We start from the raw sequence: 19,975 nt of genomic DNA on the forward strand, positions 1-19,975 counted from the left end.
AAATAATTATCAAGAGACTTAAAAACACTGATAATTATTGACTCATTTTTTCTGTTTCTAGGTTTATATGTTTAAGTATAATCACATATATGCATGAGGACATAGACACAATAATTCCCACTTCAATAATAATACATCAGTGTGAACCATCCCTCCGAAAACATTTGCCATGATCTTACCATAAATGCTAAGTGGCCAAGTCTCACCACCTGAACTGAGATTGACACTTTCATCATCCGTATGATACTCATATACCTCAATATTAAAATATCTTAGCATTGCTCCTATTAATTTCACAAGAGGCATAAACCTGGACAGTCCAAGGAGATGCATGGTAACCCAACTAGTCCAAAGCGCTAAATTATGTGTGTGTTTGTACTGATTTGGGTGGATCCCCTACGTCTATCCTAATCCAAGAGGTAGCTGACCTTGGACAAAGACACTGTATGATCATGACAGATACAGCTAAAAGTGTCTAGATGGTCTAAAAATGAAGAAACGACAATGAAAGTATGTAAATGTCTGATTATTCCAGACTATTTTGTTTTGATGCCATGATTTTGAAATATCAAGTCTCGTGTAGAGTCAGTAAGAGTCTATTCAATGGGTTTCCATCCTGTATGATTAGCAGAAAGCTGGACTAACAATGTCTTACTTGTTGATAGTCTTCAGCATACTTCATCCCGAATATGCCATTCTTGTCGCCTACCTATCTGAAGACATACTTTGTTATACATACACGCACACACACATGAACAAAATAAACTACAGATTAAAAAAGCACTCGTTTGGACCCAAAATAGTATTTTTCTAAATAAAACCACTCTACCTTAAGAAAAAAATTGTAAATTCATGATTTGCATACCATGATTCATTCCTGAAAACTTCAATTGCTTAAAACTAATTTGTTGACTACCCATTTCTGCAAAAAAAAAAAAAAAAAAGGAACTGTGCCTGAAACTGAACCTTCAAAATAAGATGAGGTCTCTGGAAATTCTTGCAGTCTGATCTGAGAGCTTGGCCTTTTTCTAAGTGGTCTGATACTGTGGTGTCGACGCACAGGAGACTCGATGTGGCCAGGAAGCGTCAATCAGACCGTCTCGTGTTGGGAAAAGTTGTCTGTTCTCTCTGAAAGTCTCAAAATACAACTGGATTTTAGTTTCCAGCTCACAATACTGCTTGCTTTTGGGTAGTGTAATATCCCATTGCCAAATATTGCACTGGTAACTCTATTGATAGCAGTGGATGTGACTTTGACAGAGAAACTGCCCAGGATGTTCTGTTGTAGCGTGAGGAGCCATGTGGCATATGTCATTTGAAAAAAAGCACTGCTTGAACAATATATTTCATAACTGTTTTTCCCTTGGGAATTCTAAAATAGATATGTGGGAAATAGCAGATGAATCACGGGCAGCTTGAAATTTAGTCATAAGCATAAATGTTCTAAGAGTGTACAACAGGACTTTGCATCCATCAGTGAGGATAACAAGTCTGTCATTGGATAGATCCTAAGTGAAATTAGATATAAAAGAGAAATACATTGAATTTACTGGACAACATTCTTCAGATCTGCTGGGACATATTTTCATTTTCTGTGAGTACTGGAATGGATTGGGACAAGGTGGGTGTCAAAACTTTAGGCTAGACAGAACGTAAGCATTTTATCCTAGCAAAGGTCAGCTCCCGAAGACTGTGGAATGAACAACAAGGAGACATGATAAATAATTAAGGAATAAATGCAATGCAAAGTATTTACTTCTGTTTTCGTGATAATAGGTATTCTTTTACAACTTACTGGAAGCCACAGGCTGTTTTGAAAACCAATTATTTCAGGGGCAGTTTCATTTTCTTACATGTATGATACATTCTGCAGGTAGAAATAGTAGGGCCCTCACTCTAAACCTGCGATTTCCACAACCCCTCCAAGCTTTCTTACCACAGTCTTGGGATGCTCACTTCCTTGGTGTTCGCATTCTGCTCCGTCGTATCCTTCAAGTCTCGTCGCTGCGGCTGGCTCCTCATCAGAGCTCCGCTGTCTTGTTCAACGCCTGCCAGTGACTGCCTTCTTGCCTCGTTGATTGCATTATTCATACCACACACCACTCTTGGAAATTATCTTACTTATGGTTGTGATTTCTGCTTACTGCTTTTCTCCCCTGTCTCTCTCAGGGAATGAAAGACCTAGGAGAGGCAGGATGGGGGCTCCCCTGTCAATCTCTGGGTAATTGCGGTGTCTGTCAAGGGTAGACACTTAATAAATATATTTTGATTTCACTGAATGAAGTCTTTACTTATCAGGTACCAATTTCCCTCCAGGGGAAAATAGCACATAACTCGGGTGTTCACAGAGCCACCGTGATTGTGTTGACAAGAAAAGTCTTCCTGTCATGGTAGCTGTTCACTCACATGTGACATGGGGCACACTGCTGTCGCTTTCTATTCACACCAGTTTCTGTGCCCAGAAAAACTACCAGCTGCTGGGGTGTCAGGGCTGTGGCTCTGCTCAGAAAATGTAATCAGAGTCTTAGAGGCTTGCCTTTGCTGTCACCAAGCTGACTGCTTAACAATCTGATTCTTTGCAATTCATTCTTCAAGGACTGGTCACTGGTAACTAGTTCATACCACGTAGATATGTACGAGGGCCATTGTTTTACTTGTTCTATGGCACAATCGCCCAACTTTGAGCTGTCTACAAGTGTTTAAACTCATCAAGAATGATTTTTGTCTTTAATCAAATAGAAACATATGTGGAACATACAATACAATTGTTTCTCAGAGTGGCTAAGGTTCAAAATTCATGGAAGAGGAAAATAAAATTCTCCTTGCTTTCCATTGCCTACCTCATTGCTGCTTCAGCTGTTTTCTCATTGCAACTGGGGTTTTTTGCAGTTTTGTTTTTAATAAACACTGATTATGATCATGATTGCTTGCCTAAATGGGATAAACATTTAAGATTTTTTTCATGTGTATTGAGCTTCTGCATGACTGAAACTGAAATTTAAATGTGAAAATTCAAGGCCAATTTTGTTATCAATAGTCAGAATGACAAGAGCTATAAAATCTCAAGTCATGAATTTTTCATACCAGGGTATTACAAATGTATCTTTACTCTTTACAACAACCATACCGAGGAGAAACAATTTCCATTCTACATGTGAAAAACCCAGACTCATGGTAGGACTGTGCCATGAAATTTCTTCTAAATCTGTTTTATTGTATATAATTTCTCAGTCTAAATATAAAACCAGAGTTGTGTGTTATCTTTTGCTTTTGAAGGGAATGAGAAGATAAGTCACCTAAAAATTTTACATGTACCACAGGAACGGGAGACTTCTGGGGGGTCAGTGCCATGTGCATATCCTTATATTGTGGACGCTTAGAAAATACTTGTGCCCAGCTAGAGAAATGGCCCAAGTCTGATGAAGATACAACCATCCCTCACCCTGCACGCTTTTCATGCAGGGAAAGGTGTCCAAACCACTCTGCCATATAGAACAGAATCATCTGTTTGGCACTTAATAATTAATTTCATTTATCATTCTATTGGCTGTGTTACGTTAACTTCCGGTGTTGTAACTTGCCAAATAATTCCTTGTGCTGTGTTGTATAAGGTGTACTGAGTGAGGAAAATAAATGCTTGCTTATGTGAAAATAAAATTAAATAAAAATGTGAGGTCATGTTCAAGAGCTATGTAACTAGTATTTGAATATTTTGAGTAAAGGGTTATTTAGATAACGTTCCATTTTAGAAAGAAAATTAAATTTGAATTTAGATAATGTAAATGTCCAAAGATTAACACTATAAATATCACTGGGTATTTTTGACATAGATCATTTATTTGGAAATTTCTAAAATAAAGAAAAGGGTGCTTTTTCTTTTTAACTGTGAACATCAAACTTTAAAAATAAATAACATATTTGATTCAGGGTAAATCGATGTATCTCCCTCTATATTTATACCTTAAAAGAATTTGCAGGTAGGCAGATGTTGCAATCCTTTATAGAAACATTTGTACTGTCTTTTATTTTTACTTCCCCATTGATGTGCATGAAGATAATGACATGTGATCCCTGACAGTTTATTTACCAATATGACAGAATTCAGTATGGTTTGAGAATTTCTCTTTTAAATGATAAGCTAGTGGATTCATTTTTCAATGAGCTTTTTTTTCTTTTTTTTTTTTTTTTTGAGACGGAGTCTCGCTCTGTTGCCCAGGCTGGAGTGCAGTGGCCAGATCTAGGCTCACTGCAAGCTCCGCCTCCCGGGTTCCTGCCATTCTCTGGCCTCAGCCTCCTGAGTAGCTGGGACTACAGGCGCCGCCACCGCGCCCGGCTAATTTTTTTTTGTATTTTTTAGTAGAGACGGGGTTTCACTGTGGTCTCCATCTGCTGACCTTGTGATCCTCCCACCTCGGCCTCCCAAAGTGCTGGGATTACAGGCCTGAGCCACCGTGCCCGGCCTCAATAAGCTATTACTATGACACCTAATTGGACTTTTAAAGATAAAAATCTGAATCTCTCTTGAGTTTTTAATAATTTTGGTGTTTTTGAACTCTCTAAATATTTTACTTGAATTTAAAATAACATAGTTTCCTAAAAACTGATGCGTTTCTTAAAAGGTTAATGTATTTTCTAAAAATGTCTGCTCCACAGTCTTTTATAAAACATTATTATAAATCAGTTGACCTAAGGAAATAAGACAAAATACAATTATGGAAAAGAAAGCCAAAATGTGCTGAAGTCATAGATTTGCAATTTTACTTTGAAAGGCATTCTTCGTAGCACTTAACACCCCCTAACATTCATTCTTGTGCTTGTTAACTCTAGCCTCCGTCCCATAGAATATAAGAAAATAAAAACAAACTTTTGTGTCTTTTGTTCCATTTTGCATTCAGCACTTTGAACAATTAGAACATTTTAGATGCTCAGTAAATTGTCGAATAAATATTTGCTGACCAGAGTTAGGGACCTTGCTTTTTAAATACTAACAGTGAATAAACTGCATTAGGGAGGTTGAAACTGATTTTGTTTTGAGACTGAAATTAATGCTACTTGAGTCCGGTACTCAAGCAGCTTATTTAACTAATTTAATATTAATTGAGCTCAATTGAGGGTTTAACAGTTTTCCAAGTGGGAACTCTGTGCAGAAAAATGTGAGCCAAAGCATTGCCCAGACAACCCATGCCCTCAGAAAAGCACCAACACTAACAAATATAAGCCATGGAAAAAATGGGGGAACAGGAAGGAAACATGCTTTGGTTAATTTGATCAAAGAAGAATGGGTTCATCTAGAAAACAAAAACTGCGTGGTTCATTTTGCTTGTTTGACTACATTGGGTTTTCCAAATCTCCAAAAGCAAATGTGCTTGCAGAAGAGAAGTGTTAAAGAAGAGTGTTTATCTGGATGACTTGTCACTATTCTTATGCTTCGGTACTTGGAAAATCTGTATAAATAAGCTGTAAAATTTTATTTGAGCATAACTAAAGAGTATTACTTTGTAGAAATATCTCCTGGCCACAGGAGGCCACTGTGGCTGCAATTATAAATCCCTGACACCAGCCTGCCATGCAGAATAGTGTAACTAATTTTTAATATGAATACCACTTGTCTAACACTTAGCATGTTATGTTATAGAATACTTATCTGCGTGTCCATCACATCCTTTGTATTGTAATACCCTCAGGCCCTATGTGTTCCTACATTCCCAGCAAAGATACACTTTATATTATAATTTTAATAATTATGAGGGTCTTATTCAGTTTATCTAGGTCAACTCAGTATCATATGTATCACATGGATTATTTTATAAGGAATAAACAATATTTAATTTAATTAAATTATAACATTGGCCATAATAGAAAGGTTAGTAAATAAATTGAAAAAGAAAGGAGAAATATTAAATCTCCTTTAACATATTTGAGTAGATTCATAGGCTCCTACAGTAACATCTTTCTACAAAATTACTGCTTACAGAACTTCTTAAAAACCCTTGTATATTCTGGAATGATGAACTTAAGGCATCTGTAAAATCAATTCTAAAATCACAAAGAGATAAATTTCGTTTATGTCCAAATCTTTATTGTGCATACCATATAAACATTTCCTTCTTTCAGATTATTAAATAATTGTTATTGTTTTAAAGATGAATTTTTAGTTTTTTTATTTAACATAACTTAAAGAGAAGTTTGTATACTACAATAAATGAAAATTTCTCTAAAACAGGATTCATGAGTACTTACTCATGAAGTACTTACTCATGAATCCTGTTTTACTCTTTAATAGTTTTGTAATTACTCTTTAATAGTTTTATTTGTATTTTTGAGCAGTCTGGATTATTTATTTTACTCTCATCAAGATTCATAAACAGTAGAACTGTTGACTGATTTGATTGCTTTTATAATATTTATTAATCAGTAAAGATTAATAAAGTAAAGAAGTAAAGAAGAGGCCAGATGCATGTTTATAAAATTCAATTTGCAATTTAAATCCACTTAATTAAAATGTTTCAGTACACAAGTTTAGAATATTTGGAAGTGTTCTGTGAAAGCTGAATCAACAAAACAGAGGATAAGGCACATTTAACATTGTTATCTTTACACAGTAACTGTTCTGATTACTTTTCAGTAGTTTATTATAGCAGAATGTTTAGAAATTATTTCAGTTGTGTATTCAGGAAAATACCTTTCTACCTACACATGTCCTTCTTTGCTCTGTGAGTTCTCCTGCTGCTCCAGCTCTTACAGATACAGTAATAAGCTGGTGATGTTTTAAGCTAGCTACTATCCTGTTACTATTGTGTTTTTGTATTCAACTAAAACGGAGCGTTTTAAGCTAGCTACTATCCTGTTACTATTGTGTTTTTGTATTCAACTAAAACGGAGCGTTTCTTATAAGTAACAAATGTAGCCTTGTTTTGGGAAAATGGTGAGTAACACAGGGCTCTGGTCCTAGGAACAGTCATAGCACAGTGGAACTGAAATCCTATAAACGTAGACATGAAACACAATGTGTTAAAAACTACATTAAAGGTATGCCCACAATGTTTTCACAACACAGATGCTGAGTGAAGTAAGTCTGCTTTGTAAAATTCGAGCAACTCTTTGTAAAATGGGGTTGATTTCAGTAGATGGAGAGAAAAATTCTAAGGAGAGAAAAGGTGATAATGAAATATCAATGACAAAAGTAACAATAGCCATTGATTTTTTGAATACTTAGTACGTACCCAACTTTTTATACTATTACTCAAAGTTAGGTAATGAAACAATCGGAGCAACTTTTACATTTAACGAACAAGGAAATTGAGCTATGGTTACACTAAGTGAATTATTAAAATCACATTGCATTCATTGGTTCATGTGTTCATTAATGTGTTCAAAATTTATGTCAAGCACTGCATTAATTACCAGGGATGTGGGACCTGCCTGCAAGGAGCTTTCTGTCCTGTAGATCCAGCTATAAAACAGCAGAACCGCTCTTTGGGGGTTCTCTGGATACAGTCTATGCTTTTATTCTGCAAGGGCAAAGAGAGTTTGAAGTAACCTAGTGGTCAAGTGTAGCTGAATCTGAATACCGGTCTATAAATAATAGTGCCTAGAGGGTAACATTTGAAAGAGATATCTGAGCTAAGTTTATTTCTGTCATGTTAGGGAGTTTGAACTTCACCTGGTAATCTGATACTGTAAGAAAATCTAAAGCAGGTGTGTGACATTATCAGATGGCGTCCTAAGAAGATAGTCATGGCCACATTGTAAACGAGTGATTAAATGGAGGAGAGCTGGGAGAAAAAGTTCATAGCATGAAGGCAGAAAATGAAAACATAATCACATAGGATTAAGTTATTTGTAAAGCATATACATACACCCATCAGTGGAGTTTGAGGTATTTAACTTATTCCATGTTTGGAATGAAAGCTTGTTTGATTTATTTTTGACTTCAATTAAAAAATACTTTCAAATCACTGATTTTTTCCTGGGGCAGTCTTATATATTGAAAACAAACAAACAAGGTAAAACATTACCTTATCAAAAAACAGAGACCTCATTTAAAATTTTGAATCTGTCCTTTATAATTTGTATGAATGATGTTAAACCCTTAGGAGCTTCTCATATTGACTAATTACACAAACCTTACGTATATAAATATTGAAAATGCTTAACAAAGAGTAAGGTCTAAATTATGATAGTTTTTGATCATTATTATTTTTCAACTATGAAAAATACCAATATAACTCTTGATTATTTTCATTTATAATATTAACTAAAAAATAGTTTCTAAATTAGAAATGGATTGAGATGAGAGAATAAGAAAAAAGCAAATAGCCTAAACTGGAGATAAGTCTAATTTTAATTCAAAAGGGCATATTTTAGTACTGTCAAAATCATCAATCAGATGATGATATTAAATTTCCTGTAAATTGCATATGTCAATGTTTGTAAGCTACTGATTCAGACGGCATCCCTGCTACATTGTGTAATGCCTAAATTTGTGCGTGTTTGAACTGTGTTTCCTGAGTGTATTTCAGATTAATTTTTGAAGCTCTAATGCTAGTGAGGTGTTTTGAGAAAATTTGGTGTAAGACAGGAGTGTCAAGCTTTATGAGGGTTGGGTTTTGGCAAACAATTGTCCTGAGTTCGAATTCCATGACGTCTCTCCCCAGATTTGCCTGAGTCAGTTGAGATGTGACACTGTTATTTTCCATTCGCTAATTCCTTTAGAAACACAGATGTGTGGGAGATAGTCACCCCATGTTTTCCAAGCACCCAAATCCAGAAAATGTTTTGTGGATTTGGAATAGATTTTAAAATGAATAATTTTATTAGTTGAGATTAAGCAAAATAGGGAAAGATTTTTTTTTTTAATACACACTAGCCTTTTCCATTTAATAACTGTAGAGCACCTCTAGAATCAAGCTTCAATGTTGTAATTTGCAACCCCAAGAAAGTCAAATTGGGACCATATAATTTGAACCAACAGTAGGGATCAAAACAAAATGAAACAAGCTTTCCCGCTTGTCTTCTTTCCAGAGCTTAACTGCCATAAATAGCACCTGAGTTGATTTATTCCCATAAGAAGGCCAGTATAGATTGCTTTAGAACACTCCAGTTGCTAGGAGACAAAAATGCCCATTAAAAAGAAACGGAGCAGTCTCTTTACTAAAAAAGTTTGCAAAGCATCTAATCTCCTTGTTTGTATGTTTGTATCGCTGAGGTCCTCCACAGGAAAGTGCATTCCACTGATTTTCTTAGAGAGAGAGAGACAAGTATCCTATTATTAGACAGGTAACAATTTTTCTTCATTACCATAAAGATTTTAGTTTTAAGGCAGAAACAATTTAATAATGGCTCTTACACTTCCATGCTTGAGAATTCAATAAGGCCTATTTTCACACAGCAGGCATATATGGCTTGTATTAATTTCAGAATAAGAATGGATCCATTATTATGTGTTTGAGTAAAGTAGCGAAAAAATTGTAGTGCAAGAATGTTGGTGTCCTTCAGTTCTACAGGAAGGGAAACAGCAAAGAATTCAGCAGATATTAAAATGATTGCAGAGGAAGAAAGAGTTAGTACCTATGAAAGGACGTTGGACTACAAATCAAAAGGTTTCATGTTATAATCATATCTGTCAACAGGCTAAGTGTCCTTGTATAAGTCAGTTAAACAGCTTGGATCTCAATTTTCTGGTCTAAATACAGAAAGTCTCTCTCTCTCTCTCTCTATCTCTCTCTCTCTCTGCATATGTGTGTGTGGGGGGGGTGTGAGTGTTGTGCAGGATGTGTGTGTGTGTGTGTGTGTGTGTGTGCTGGAGCAGTAGATATCACCAATTTAATTATCTCGTCTTTCCGTAATTATTCATTGACAGTTTACTTCATCACTGTGCTAGAGAGATTAAACAAATTCCTAACTTTAGGAAGTCTGCAGTGTAATGAAAAAGATAGACAAATAGCCTATCAAAAGACAATTATAATGCTAAAAGTAAGGACAGGACTAATTACAATATTTCACTTGGATTTTCATGTATGAATCCTTTCTATGACGCACTTAAGCTTCCTGTCTACCTTTATACCCCCAGTGCTGCTACCTAGATGTCGAATGATAATTCATTTTGTGGCAAAAAATGATACCATGCTAGTATACAGTCTTCCAGGGGATTGACAGTTTTATAGGTATAAAATCTATTGCCATGAAGCCGTGGTAATAGAAGTCATACATTTTCAGCTAGTGTAGTTAGATACTTCTACTATATCTAAAATTATATAACATAATATTTTGTTTTCCCTTTTTAAGCAATAACAATTTAGCTGCTAATTTTGTAACTTCCACTTTGGTATCTTTTGGTTAAGAGACAAGTGGGCTGGTTCAAATGGATTTCCAGTATCTCTGGAATATAAAAAATATAAATATAAAAATTGTGGTCTCAGAAATATTTAGAGATCTTTGGAATTGTTTATTTGAAATACTAAGAAGAATGAAAACATCTATACAATATTTTTTACATTGTCTGTTCTGTTCTTTAAATAAAGTTACCAGCCAGCATTTATGGAATCTTAAGGAAAAAGAAGTCAAGTTACTAGAGAAATACTGACATCTAGGCTTTCAGAGAGTCCAAACATTATATTTACAAATAATAAGATGTTTTGAGGGGCCTTCTATGTAAAAGAATTAGCAATAAACCCAGTCAATATAAATCATGAATTCAAATTAAAGTTAGATTTCTTCTTCTTGCCCTACCAAGCATCTCTGAAATGTTTTCATAAAACAGTTGTAATTTGTCTTCTTCCTCTTTCTACCTAGAAGTCACTAGGCCATTGCTTTTTTTTTTTTTTTTTTTTAAATTAATGAACTGCCTTTTTTTCATCTTCTTTATTTTCTTTATCTTCATTCCTTTACACTTACAAAGGATACTAATACTACACATAAGTTTGGGAGTTTTACTTTCTAGGACATGCTTTTACATTTTTGATTGTGTTTGTGTGCTTGTTCAATGTTCTCTCTGGTTTTATAAAGCAAACCAAAGTAGAAAAATTATCTTGCACTTCAAATTCTGTTATGTTGTTAGTGTAGTTGAAACATTTAAGCACTTGTTTTTTAATTAATCAGTAACAAAAATGGATTTCATTGTTCTTAAATGAAGACCAATGGACTCTTTAAAATTTGCTAGACTTTTTGAGCTCTACATGTAAATATAGCAGATGGTTGGGAAGCTCTCACTTCTTCGTCTGGGACTGGAACAGCTTAGTTTAGTAAGGCAAATGGGGTCATTTTGTTTGGTCTACAAGGCATATTTAATAGGGTCAAGGTCATAGATTCAATTCCACTTCAATTAGCTTTGCCCCTTTTCATTTCCATGGGCTGAATTTCTAAGTATAGACATCCATCCAACAAATAAATCCATGTGCCGGCCAAAGGGGAAATAATGAGAACATGGGGATGGATCCATAAAACGTGTTACAACTTAAGAAAAATAAAAACAGCTTAGAAGCCAGCAGCTAGGAAATGATTGAATAGTGACAAACTGGCTGATTCCTAATGCCAAGAGGATATTTGAAGATGACGCATAAGTACCTTCAAAAATCAAACATTTGTCCATAAATGTAGAAGACTGTAGGGGATGAAGAAATGTGTGGAACAGTTTCCCCTTCAATGAAGGACTATTGTCTGAGATGATTCAAGTGCTGTTGACACGTCCCTTCGGCTCGCAGCCCTTTCAGAGACTGCCTCACCCCTTTCTCTTGCAGGAGCAGCCAAAATCCTTTACCTGATTCCTGCGGGGGAAGGAGTATGAAGGCCAGGCCATCTCCGTCCAATGCTAGACAATTCAGACAGGCCAGTCTAGCTCTTGAGCTCCCTAAGGGGTCAGCTGGGGCTGTGGTTGGTCCTGAATGAGAGCTTAGTTTCTCCCTCTGTCAATTTTTTTTGTCCTTCCCATCCTTCCCACACATATGGATCCCAAAGGCCCTCCTTAATATAAACATCCTGTGTACTAAACTCCAGTGCAGAGCCTGCCTCCTGGAAAACCTGACTGTTGCAAATACTTTTTCAGTTTCTATTTAATGTCAGAACTGGCTTCATAATTTGCAGGTTCCAATGCAAAATGAACACACAGGGGATCTCTTAAAAAACTGTAAGACTCTAGATGGTGTTGCAGAAAATTAAACCAAGTGTGGAGTCTTCTACAGGCAGGACCAATGTGATGACACTGATTGCATGCCCACCCTATTTAGGCAGAAATCACTGTTGTCATTAAGAATTCAGAGACTATATAATCATATTTCTGATGATTTACCATGGGAGATAATACAAAGACAGGAGAAAATTCAAAGAATGGGACAGTTTTAGAGCCATGCGAATAAATTCCTGGTAATAAAATTTACCATAGGCATTTTATTAAACACATTGACAAGAAACATAATTTTGTAAATTACTGCATGAAATTACAGCAATATCTGAAGCTATAAATATAAGAAATAGAACAACTTCTATTTAAAATTTTGAACTTTGAACACTTGTAGCACAAAAGACAGTGAAATTACTTAAAATTTTAGAAAGACTCTGATCTTATGTGAGCTAATGTCATGATGACTAGTATGTGCAAACACCATTCAAAAGGTTTTAGGATTGTGCTTGCACATATTTTGATCACTCACTCTTAATCTCTTGTTATAAATGCAGTGTCCTCAGTCAAATTATCCGCCCCTTGACCTCATGGCCCAGATGATTGTTACAAATAGTTATTGGGATTTGGTGAAGCACAACTGACTGTCTCGATCAAGATGCCAGTATTCAAAGTGGTAGACAGTATTCAGAGCAAGCAGAGCTCCCCATTTGAAGAGTATTTGAGCAAGGCATAGACCTGTTAAGCCCTGCCATGCAGCAACATCTTCTTACATAAATTATTATTATTATTGTATTACTAACAAAAATAGCAATGCAATTATGAAGCCCTCATATGGATTTAAAATGTTTTCTGACACATTTCCTTTTTAAAGAAACTCCTCGAATAACATATGTTCTGTACTGTGTGCTATGCTACATTTGCTTAAGAAAAGCAAACAGTCAAAATAGCATCCCAATTATATTTATTTATCCATCTGCTATTGATTGGCATTTGGGTAAATTTTAGTTTGTGTCTGTTAGTGATGCAATGCATATTTCTCCAAGTGGATATTCAATGGATATGAATAGATACTCAATATTTTTGAATATTCTGTGTTTTTACACATAGAATATCCACAACAGTAAAAATAAATCAACTCCAACCTCCTGCCACAATATGGATGTCTCACAAAAATAATGTTGAGTGGAAAAGCCAACATGAAAGAGTACACACTGCATGTGTCCATTTATACAAAGTTCAAACACAGGCAAACCTGCAGCATTAGAAACCACAATATTGAAATGAGGTGAAAAATCCTTGGATTCAGATTGAATCACATGAAAAGAGAGGCTGAGCAGAGGCTGGATGAAAGCCACAATTCAGTTTCAAGACTTCTTGCTTGAGCCAGTGGTCATGAAATCAGACAGGTACTCATTTGTTGCTTTGTCTTCCTTTTGACTCCTCCTGGGTCATGAACTGGACTTCTTTTTTTTGTTTTTCTTTTTTTGAGAGTTTCGCTCTGTCGCAGAGGCTGGAGTATAGTGGTGCAATCTTGACTCACTGCAACCTCCGTCTTCTGGATTCAAGCAATTCTCCTACCTCGGCCTCCCAAGTAGCTGGGACTACAGGCGCCTGCCACCACGCCCAGCTAATTTTTGCATTTTTAGTACAGACAGGGTTTTACCATGTTGGCCAGGCTGATCTCAAACTCCTGACCTCAGGTGATCTGCCTGCCTCGACTTCCCAAAGTGGACTTCTTCTTTACACCTCAAGGATTGGTGACTATTTTTTAGGTGAGCGTGTGGCTAAGGGAATACTTTTCATTGATGTCACTAAAAGAACTTCAAACTAACTTGACTCTTATTTGAAATTCTACTAATACCAATATTGTAAAGAGTTGGATTTTTTAAGACATTGTTCTCTACTGATTAAAAAAAAAATACTCCTAGGGAAAGTAATGAATTACAACTTCTTCTTTAAGACAGAGATCATTTCTTATTCTTCTTTGTAAACCCAATGCCTTGTACCAATTTTTGACAAAAAATAAAAATGAAAAGTGTTTGCCGAATGGGAGATAACTCTTCAGTCATTACATGCTGCCATGAATCAATCCCAGATTCTTTCCTCAGGGATATTTTCTGCTATGGAGACGTTGTTCTCACTGGACCACAAGGCTGGGGAGTGATGGTCAGCTGGGAAGCTGTGATAAATGACTGGAAATAAACACTGAAAATATGAAAACAAATTGTGCTTTCTGCACAACTTTGCCAAGGAGTAGCCTCAATCACAACACATCCAAAATAGTATAAGAAAATCTTCAGCATTTGGTCTAACAGACAAGAGTGTATGTGTGTGTGTGTGTATATATATACACACATACATATATATATATATATATATATATACACACTCTTCAGCATTTGGTCTAACAGACAAGAGTATATATACACATATATAGTAATACTATATATAAAATAATTCTATAATAATTAATATAATAATACTATAATGATAGAGTAACACTATATATAGAGTAATACTATATATAGATTATATATAGTAATATATAGTATATAGTTATATAGAGAGTAATATAAAGTAATATATAGATAATAATACTATATATATTACTATATATAGCATTATACAGTAATACTATATAATACTATATATAGTAGTAGTATATACTATATAGTAATATATAGAGAGTAATACTATATAGTAATGTATATAGTAATGTATATAGTATTACTCTCATATATATATAGTATTACTCTCAGATTCATTTACTTATACATTCATTCATTCATGTAACAAATAGTTGCTATGGTGTGTCATGCATTGTGTTGCTGCAACTGATACAAGAGTGAGCACAAAAAAAAATCATGGTTGATGCACTCCTAGAACTTAAAATCTAGGGATACAGATAAAATTTTAAAAATCACACCAATAACATAAAACTACAAGAGTGGTAAACATTAAGAAGGAACAAGGAGGGTCCCAATTTAGAGAGATGGGGAGGAGGAGGAGGAGGAGGAGAAAGGCTTGACTGTCCTCCTGAGTGTCTCCCACAGCCCGAGTTACTCTCAGAGTTAACTGGACAGAGACGTGGAACTTAGCGTTAAATACCCAAAGTAGGTATGGCTCAGCCGGCTGTTATTTTTCAGATTCTCAATGTGCCTCTCACCCCCTCTGACATACAGACTCCTGGCTGTCATTTTCCAGAAGATTTTGAGGTAATCTCTCCATATGAGTTAGAAAATATGCTTTCCAAATCACCATATCCTTAACACAGGGTGGTCAAAACCTACCTGACGATAAGACTTTATGGAGAGAGGTTCCCTAAAGCACCTTCACTTACTTGTAATAATTCTAAAGCTAGGAAAGCAATTTTGTTTTTTTCTTTACTTTTCCTAAATTTTTTATTTTTTCTAAAGCTGCTTCTAGTTATCATTTGCCCCATACATTGGTATAACAGGATTTAATACCAGCCTCCTTTAGTATTTGACAACTTTTAACAACTTTTTATTAAAGTTTTCTTCTCCCCATATTTTAATAGGATGTAATGTAAAAAGAAATTGCAAGGTGCATTGAGCACTAGTTGTCAGTTCAATACAGATATATATATATATATATATATATATATATATATGTCTGTATTGAATATTTGTATTATGTGTGTGTATATATATATGTGTGTGTATATATATACACACACACACACAATTATGTAAGGAAAACGTAAGCTATCTTACCAAAATTAAGCATTTTTAAATTATTATATGATGTGCCAAAGACAGGAATGAAAAAGATAATTAAGATGATAGGTTTTTGGTTTTCTTTTTGAGACAGTCTCGCTCTGTCACCCAGGCTGGAGTGCAGTGGCATGATCTCGGCTCACTGCAAACTCTGCCTCCTGGGTTCAAGTGATTGTTGTGCCTCAGTCTCCTGAGTAGCTGGGATTACAGGCATGCACCACCACACCCAGATAATTTTTGTATTTTTAGTAAAGATGGGGTTTCACCACGTTTGCAAAGCTGGTCTTGAACTCCCGACCTTGAGTGATCTGTCCTCCTTGGCTTCCCAAAATGCTGGCATTACAGGAAGATAGTTTTAATTAGGGTAATTGCAATAGTAAGTGAAACATCTCAAAGAAGAGGGAAAAAGCTTGAGGTTTTACAAAGGAAGGGTGTTAAGAGGGGGGGTGGAGATGGGTCTGGAGTATGCAAGGGCACGATGGTCTTTTGTGGTAGCCATTTTCCTAAATTAAATTTAAAAAAAGAGGCATCTGGATTTCTTAATCCTCATTGATTTCTGAAAGTGCTAGACTTAGATAAATTCATCATTGTCAGTCCTCCTATGTGTCCACTGTGAGTCACTGAGCAATACTGAGCATGTCATAGACTTCCTAAATGAGATGAAGAGAGTTTAAGAAATCATCACTGAAAGGCTCTTGTTGAGGATGTTTCTAAAAAATTCAACTGGTTTGCAGAAACCTCTGGGGAAGATCCCAGGTGATTTAAGCTCCCAGAGAGCAAGTTATTTACATAAAGGAGGGATTCCTGAAATAAAAAGCAGAAGTATATATAAAAGCCATATTAAAGATCCAGGAGTTGAGCTCTGAGGCGATCAGTCCAGTGAATTCTAGAAGACTGGTGTAAGCAAATCCCTTGTCATGCCACAGCACTTCTTGAGTTTCTTGAAGCTCTCAAGCTGGGATGCTGATGCCCTCTGTAATGTTGTTCACAATCCAGGTCCCCTCTCGTATGAGGGCATGAATGTCCTGAGCATTTCTTCAAACTACGTTAGTAGTTTATAGACAAGCAGCTTGTCCAGGGCGAACTCAGGCCAGTGGTGGTCTGCAGCACGATGAGGTCTCTGAGGTTTATACAAAGTCATCAGGCTTCAGCTCTTGGGGCTTCTTCAGATCCAGAGACAGCTTCCAGGCCACCAAGAGACCCAGTAAGGGATCTGGACAGCTCGATTTTAGTCCTCAGTGACTTCCAATCAAGTAAAAACAAGAAAAACTGGAAAAGGTCATTTAGAGAATAGTGACCCGATATTAAAGAAAATAGAGGAAAAGGGAGAATTTCATAAGGATTATCAGTTTGGGAAAGGTAACATGTTCCAGCCCAATTTGCAGTTAAACACCAACTCTCTTTTTTTTCCACAGGGAGGGCAAAAGTCAGTTAAGTGTTCACCAGGTGATATGGTTTGGATTTGTGTCTCCACCCAAATCTCATGTCAAATTGTAATCCCCAGTGTTGAAGCAGGGGACTGGTGGGAGGTGATTGGATGATGGGGGTGAATTTCCCCCATGGTGTTCTCATGATAGCGTTTGAGTTCTTACTAGATGTGGTTGTTTAAAAGTATGTAGCACCTTCCCCTTCACTCTATTCCTCCTGCTCCTGTCATGTAAGACATGCCTCTGATCATGATTGTAAGTCTCCTGAGACTTCCTCAGCCATGCCTGTGTAGTCTGTGGAACTGTGAATCAATTCAATCTCTTTTCTTTATAAATTACCCAGTCCCAGGTAGTTTTTTATAGCAATGCAAGAACAGACTAATACACCAGGCAAAATACAGTGTACATATCCATAAGTTATGTTTAATTTACAAAGAAGCAGAACACAGCTCAAAGACGATGAGCAGGGATAAAATCTGATAACACAAAGCAGTGTACGGCATGTGATACACGGTTTTCCATTGAGACCTGTCATTTTTCGCTACAGCATTTTGATCAAAAGTAACCTCAAAGAAAGCGCATTCTTAATCACAAAATAAGGCTGATCTCTTTAGATCTGGCCTGATTATGTACACAGGTACAGCAAGAATGGTAATTTACCACATAGGCATTCTTATGTTTGCTGTGCTGGAAATCTTTATAAGGGATCTCAGATTGGATATTTGGGAAGCCTAGGAATCCAAGGCAACAATTCAGCACTAGAAATTTGAGCAAATTTTTCTCCTTTCTGGTTTTCAAAATATCCTGATTTCTGGACCTGCCAGTAAGTCACTCTTCTTACTCACTCATAAGGCTGAGAATCTTGTAAGCTGAGTGTCAGGCCAGGTTTCTAAGAGGGCATTGTAAGCATTGGCCCCATAAAGTCAACCTTAGCTTAAAGTGTCTGGTTGCATCTGATTAAATGAGCATCATTCTCAAATATGACATTCCAAGCAAGATCTTGGTTGCATAAGCAATGTTTCTAATTGTGTTCTTTTGACAAGGACATGCAAATAACTGTATTATATAATGTGAATGTATGCACAGAACTATATTGCTATGAAAATAAGAACATTCAAGAGGTTCACAATTTTGAAAGAGTTGGGCAAAGAGAAAAATATTTCATTTAAAAATGTTTCAGTTTACAAAAGCAAAGTCTACTGCACTGTTTTGAGTTATAGATAAAGAGAAAAGGCTTCCTTATATATCTATAAAAATAGAAAATCAAAGCACCAATAATACCACAAACGAAACCCACAGCCATCTCTTTTCAGTATTTTCAGTCCGATGTAATTAATACGTGTTCCACTCGATCTTGGGTTGACAGTCTCATGAATATGAATCCACCGGTCTCTCAGCTGTTTTCTCAACTGAAAAACTGTTTTTTTCCATCAGTTTTGGAAATCCTGGCTCACTCCATTGGTAGGTTCTCATTTAAGCAATGATACAATCAGAAACCTATTTCCAAACATACCTGACATAGTCCTATTTTACAGGGCTCTGAGAGTCTCCTTTGTTGAGGATGGAAAATTCTGAGCTGTAGTAGATTACCAGAGCTTTCATGTAACCTTCAGGGTAAAACAAACAATATCTCTAAATGACCAAAGACTTAAAATGCCTGTGGTTAATTTCTTACTTGTAAGGCTCAAAAGTGCAAGGTCTGATGAGATTTGTTTTAAAAAAATAATTCAATAGGCAAAGAAATTTTGTTGTTTTTGTTGCTTACAACACAAGGTAATAAAGTAAATCCAAAAAGGTTTTAGACAGAATATTTATAAACATAACAATTAGTTATTATCAAAAAGAGGAGATATTCTATGTAATCTTTACACAGAAAAAGTTCAGATATTACATATACTAATCTTGATACATAATATAACACAAATATATCAAGCTTATGGTTATATCAAGAATATCAAGTAAAATATTATGGAAGTCTAGACTAGATCCTCAACACCTGAGTATTAGTAAAATGTTGTAAGTAAGTCATGTAAATTCTTAGTCCAAAACCACTGGTCTAGAAGATATTAGATTCAAATTAAAGAGGTAAAATTGTGACCAAGTCAATATTTAAAAGAAATACCTAAAATTATGAATGATAACACTACGGTGTTGTTGTCTAACCCAGGCAAAGTAGCACCAGACTCTAACAAAGAGAAACATATGAAAAGAAAGGGCACTGACAAATCTCTATTTAATTCCAATCCAGCATACAGTTTCTGAGATATTTATATTAACAATATTTTACCCATAACAACTTCACCTAGGGAAAGCTTAGGATCTCTTCTAATTTTCAAGCACTTCCTACACACTTATCTGTAGTAAAGTATCAAATCGATTTGATTATTTATAGCACTTTTCTTTTTATAATGTGATAAAAAGCCTTTTATGTCTGGGGCCATCTGGGTGGTTTTAAAGACAGATTTCCTAGAGAAAATAACAATCCAATCTTGGGAAGGGAAAATATCAAAAGTTGTTGGAAGATCTGAACACTTGAACAAGTTCATATTGATACAATGATAGAGGCAGGCGGCAGAGAAATTCTAGGCAGACAAGGGTGGGTCCCTGGCAAAACCCCACCTTCAAGTAGAAAATCCTGAAACCCATGGCCCAAAGTGAGAACTTGTATCCCTCTTTTTCTGCTCCAATGTTGC

General features: G+C 35.8%; 1 protein-coding gene and 1 long non-coding RNA gene across 6 annotated transcripts in view; one reads left to right on the forward strand and one right to left on the reverse strand.

Annotated features, from left to right (window-relative positions):
• LOC105489348 (uncharacterized) overlaps nucleotides 1-19,975 on the reverse strand; it is a 65,934-nt gene that overhangs the window by 19,379 nt on the left and 26,580 nt on the right. For 2 of the 3 annotated variants that reach the window (XR_011616780.1, XR_011616779.1), the window contains exon 1: nucleotides 1,937-2,438. The exons of the other annotated variant lie outside the window; for it this stretch is intronic. This is a non-coding gene — a long non-coding RNA (uncharacterized lncRNA). Of the gene's footprint in view, nucleotides 1-1,936; nucleotides 2,439-19,975 lie in introns of those variants that run through there. 3 annotated transcript variants of the gene reach the window in all.
• LOC105476927 (cerebellin 2 precursor) overlaps nucleotides 1,465-19,975 on the forward strand; it is a 98,569-nt gene continuing 80,058 nt past the window's right edge. For 2 of the 3 annotated variants that reach the window (XM_071085188.1, XM_071085189.1), the window contains exon 1: nucleotides 1,465-1,594. The gene's annotated coding sequence lies outside the window, so the exon portion shown is untranslated. Of the gene's footprint in view, nucleotides 1,622-19,975 lie in introns of all 3 variants that reach the window. The other variant, XM_071085190.1, reaches the window with a different exon arrangement.

Source organism: Macaca nemestrina, chromosome 19 (assembly GCF_043159975.1).
Source record: "Macaca nemestrina isolate mMacNem1 chromosome 19, mMacNem.hap1, whole genome shotgun sequence".
Lineage (NCBI taxonomy): Eukaryota > Metazoa > Chordata > Mammalia > Primates > Cercopithecidae > Macaca > Macaca nemestrina.